Below are 5,240 nucleotides of genomic sequence, written 5' to 3' on the forward strand. Positions count from 1 at the left end.
ACTGCTATGTAACATTAAAGACTACCAAATCTAAGCTTTCAAGATGATACGAGACTGTTTCGCCAAAGGCAGAGAGGTTCTTTTTTGGATTCAGCGCAATGACGACACAAGGGAGTAAGAGTCTAAAAGCTTTATTAACTATAGCAGGCAGAATATTACAGTTCAGCATATGATGTTATAGAGCAAAACTAAGCGAAATATCTTACACCTCCATTCTGCTGTCGGGAGCCCCACATAACGACAGTGGAGAGACTCCAGTTGGCTGACACACAGCACCTCCACAGTCCTGGTCTGCACCAAAGCTCCCGAGTGATGCTCTGGAGGGATTTACATACTCAGAATCTCCCGTGTCTACATGCTGTCTTTCACAGCTCCCTAATCAATCACACCTCCTGTGATGGTCTTATGACGTTTAGGCATTTTTTTCATCTTACCTGAAAGATAAGCTATATAAGCAGGTGGACCGCAGCCAAAGAGGTCTTCCCAGCCGTCCGAGGCCATACCATCCTAACTTGTTTGAAGAACAAGGAGTCAGGCCAAGAAGCTAGAAGGCTCTTGAGGAGGCCTAAGAGACCTGGTTTTTAAGATCTCACGGGAGTTTCAGGCATAAAAGAAGTAGTTGTAGCGTGTCACACTATCTCCTCAATATACAAAGGTCTTCCAGTGAATTTCCTCTACAGACTCTTTGTTTAGCTGAACCAGACTAGCACCACTAAGCTTCTGGAAATTGCTATATAACACCAGCTTAAGGCTCACCTCTTTTTTCACTGTCCTGTTGTCTGTGGGTTGGGTCCAGGTTCATGCTGGATCATGTGTGGCGATGGAAGTGGACATCGGCAGCCCCTCCAACCCCCTGAAATGCTATACAGATTCAAGAGACCCTGCTAAATGGGTGGCGAGGTGGACTACAGTTGTCTACCTTACACATTGAGTAGAGGGACCGTCCACAAGTGAAACCCTTCTTATGGAAGGCAGATCCTGGATCCAACCTGCATATTTTGCCACTGCTCTTCATTCTTTCTCATCACTGATATACGCCATACCCTAAGGAATGGCTGAAACAAATCTCTCTTGCATCAAATAAAAAAAAATCAGTATGTGTTACATAAATGCTGCAGATTAAAATACTGTCAGTTGGTTGCTCGGGACCTTACATACGATTTTAAAAGAAATATCAAGAGAGTAAAATATTAATCCCCCATTGTTTTATTAAAACCTCTTGATAATTTGGGAATTGCAGTCAGAAATTATTATAGCAAAATGCAGCCATTATGGCATAAAACAGGAAGTATTTTTGGCAGGACTACATTAAAGGACTTATGGACTGGGCTAAATTCATTCTGTCCTCTGCACTCATGCAGAGGGACAGTTATGCACACAGTATCATGGGACAGGCACACCTGAAGTCTACACCACAAAGCATGATTATTCTTATGTTAGGCAAGTGTACATGTATTTTAAGGTTTCATCATGCATTTGGGAATATGATCACTATCCCCGTGTCATGTCCCAAAAAAGGATGGGCACTCTGTATAGAGAATTTCCAAGAGATGAAACCATATCCTGCCCCTAAATTTAGCTTGTCCCCTATACTCCAAGATAGCAGAATAGTTATTCCAGTTGAGTTCTTGAATGTACAGTCATGCCCTAAGCAGTCTCCTAACCCCTTCTTGACATTGTTCCACTGATAAACTGCCTTTCTTGGCTCCAAAATTATATATACAACATAGGCAAGATACCACACACCATCTGGCAAAGGCGATCCTTGAACAGTTGTAGAATGCTGTAACAATGAGGACCAATATACGATGTTATAAACTCATAACTGTAGTCCACGATGCAGAAAAATTGATGCATGCGCATGAGAACGTTGCCCATGTCCCCTTCGGGCAGCAGCTCCTCATACCTCATAGGGTGCCACTCCAGAGGGTCCTCTTACCTTTGGAGAGGCCCTGTTGGACCCTTTAAAACAGGGGTGGGCAACTTTGGGCAGTCCAGAGGCCATTTTCCTCCCCCTACCCATCATGGGATGCATTCCCACCAGCACTGCAAAAGTGGGTGCGAGGGACATGATTTGCTGAAATTCAGCCGCAAACCACTATGGAGCCTTAGACAAATTTAACTGAAAACAAGCAAAATTGTCCATTCCAAGCCTTGGTAGCTGCTAGAGGCATGACTTTTTCTCCCTCCCCCCTTTTTTCTTCAAAAAAAGAAAGGCCACCCAGAGCACTTCAGCTATTGGGTGGCATAGCAATGTAATAAATAAAATTTAAGACATGCTGTGTGGGGGCGGGGGGCGCGCGTGCATCCCCAGAATACGTGTTGCCCACCCTTACTTTTAAAAAAAGGTTCAAGGTTCCTAGTGAGTGCATAAACTGGCCATATGAGACAAATGCTATTTGCACACAAAGGCTCTCCCAGTCAACACCCTCCTCATTATGCCAGTTTTCAAGGCTCAGTTACCTTGGCAGCATTTCTGCTTCTCCGGTACAATCTTCCCAGGCACCTTAAACATGCTAGAAGTTTGTGAATGCCTGGCATGCCATTTTTCCTCTGTTCCCTTTGCCTCAAGAGGCAAGACTAGTATGGGCCATCATGGCATGTTTTCAATTAAGGAAGCTCACGTAAAGTTTTGTTTTGGTGACACGAGTTTGAGAGCCCCTCCTTCGCCAAGTGGGATTATTAACATCCCATGCTCAGGGTAACTGGCCCATGTAGTATTGATTATGAAGTACTGTTAATCTAACCAGAGAAGGGGTTTATAATCTTCTTCAAGCCTACCAACAAGGCAGGCCAGGGGTCATTCTGACTCACTATGAACGCTAGATTGTGGGTAGTTCCATGGAATCCTAATGAAACTGTTCCGAGAGCAAGTCTTTTGTAGATTTCAATCAGTCATTTTGTGCTGGGCTACTTTGCTTGCTGTAGTGGTATGTGACTAAAGGCACAATCCTATGCAGGTTTAGACAGAAAAAAGCCCTACAAATCCCAGCATGCCCCAGCTAGCATGGCTGGCTAAAGCATGATGGGAGTTGTAAGACATTTTTCTGTCTAAGCATGCATAGGATTGTGCCCTAAGGTGACTAAGCCAGATTCATGGCTACCTGCTAAGCAAAGCAGAGGAATCAGGCAGACAGCATCTAAGGCCAGACTGTTTGAGCTTGCTTCGCTCTAAGGCATTCCATATGAAACGGCTTAAGAAACCACCACAAGTTAACACATTCTTTGAAATTGACTCAACACTGACAATGGAGATCGGGGGTGGGGTGGGGAATAGACTTGTATCTCCTAAGGAAGCATCATCATGCTGAATATGGACGCAGAAAATACAAGACATACTAATAGATTAAAAACACAACCCATGCTTCCCCCTCATTTTTAGCACATATGCTAATCAAACAGGTAGAGAGGTCATTGTTTGAGGAGTGATTACCACAGGAAGAGGGAGTTCCTGTAGTAAGTACACAGGGAATTCCCAGGTGCACAAAAGAAAGATGGCAAGTCTTTTCCTGCTTAACAAATGAGGTCTAGCATTTAGGTGCGTTTTAAAGTTGTTTGTGTACAGCAGGAGTGGGCAACTTGTGACCCTCCAAATGTTTGGCCTACAACGCCTATCAACCCTAGCAAGCATAGTCAACGGTGAGGGATCATGGAAGTTGTGGGCCAAAACATCTAGAGGGCCACAAACTGCCCACCCCTGGTATAAAGGACACTCAAATCTCAGGGCTCTTCATAACCAGGCAATAGGTGATACAACGTTGCTTTGATTAGGTTAGGAATGTAGGAAGATTGAGCAGTAAAGATTATATGGCCATGGCCATGCTGGCTGGAGTGGTAGTCCAAAATATCTGCAGGGCACCTGGTTGCCTACCCCATAGGAGACACTACCTTGTCCATTTCAATAGCGGAACTTTAAAGTACATTTTGTCCTAGTTGTCTAGATCTTTCCTAGCAGACCTTTCCAGACAAAATAGAATCCCTCTAAGGTGCACAAAATGGCAGTGGAATGGCATTGTCCAGCAACAACTGTGACTGCAGTCTTTCAGTTAAGCTTCAATGATGTTTAAGCAGCTTCTGTGCAGGACCACAATTTGGATTACTGTTGTTCTTCTTGTCAGTAGTGTACGAGGGCACATTCTCTGTAAGGTTCATGTATAAGAACATAAGAAGAGTCACGCTGGATCAGACCAAGTCTATCGAGTCCATCATTCTGTTCATAATGGCCATCTGCCTGTGTGAAACCCACGAGTAGGAGATAAATGCAATGGCACTATCCCACTCATGTTCCCCAGCAACTGGCGTACATGGGCATACTGCCTCAGATACTGGAGGTAGTATATAGCTATCAGGACTAATAGCCATTGAAAGCCCTATCCTCCATGCATTTATTGAATACTTTTTTAAAGCCATCCAAGTTGGTGGCCATTACTACATATTGTGATAGTGAATTCCACAGTTTTAACCATATGCTGTGTGAAGAAGTACTTTCTTCTATCTGTCCTGAATCTCCCATCAATCAGCTTCATGGGATGACACCAGGCTCTAGTATTATAAGAGGGGAAGAAAAATGTCTCCCTATCCACTTTCTCTACACTATGCACACTTTTGTACACCTCTGCCATGTCTCCCCTTACCTGCCTTTTTTCTAAACTAAATTGTCCCAGATGTTGTAACCTTTCCTCATGGGGAGTCACTCCGGCCCCTTGATAATTTTGGTTGCCCTTTTCTGCACCTTTTCCAACTCTACAATTTCCTTTCTGAGGTGTGGTGGCCAGAACTATGCACAGTATCGGTTGCACAATAGATTCGTATATGGGCAGTATATTAGCGGTTTCCTTTTTTATTCATTTCCTAATTATCCCCAACATGGAATTTGTGTTTTTTTACTGCAGCAGCACACTTGGTTTACATTTTCATCGAGCCACCCACAACTCAAAAGAGGCACAGCTGATGCATGTTTAGAGTCACAAAGGCAGCTAGTACAGCAGCGTTCTCGAGTGCATGGTCTGAGGTGAGTGTAAAGGTTAACAAAGTGTTGAGGATTGTCTCTCCCTCAACACCACCACAACCTTAATATTGACTTTTCCACTGTACCTCTACTTCCACTTTTCGTATTGGCAAAACTGTTTTCAGTGAGAAAACCATTAAGAGATCAGTAAGCCGATAGCAAACTAGTACTTTGTGGCCATCCTCAAGTCCCAAATTTTCCTACTGCCACAATGAAGAACGAACGCTGCAGC

This window comes from Heloderma suspectum, chromosome 3, assembly GCF_057233095.1.
Source record: "Heloderma suspectum isolate Gila_16-S chromosome 3, 16-S_ref, whole genome shotgun sequence".
Taxonomy (NCBI): domain Eukaryota; kingdom Metazoa; phylum Chordata; class Lepidosauria; order Squamata; family Helodermatidae; genus Heloderma; species Heloderma suspectum.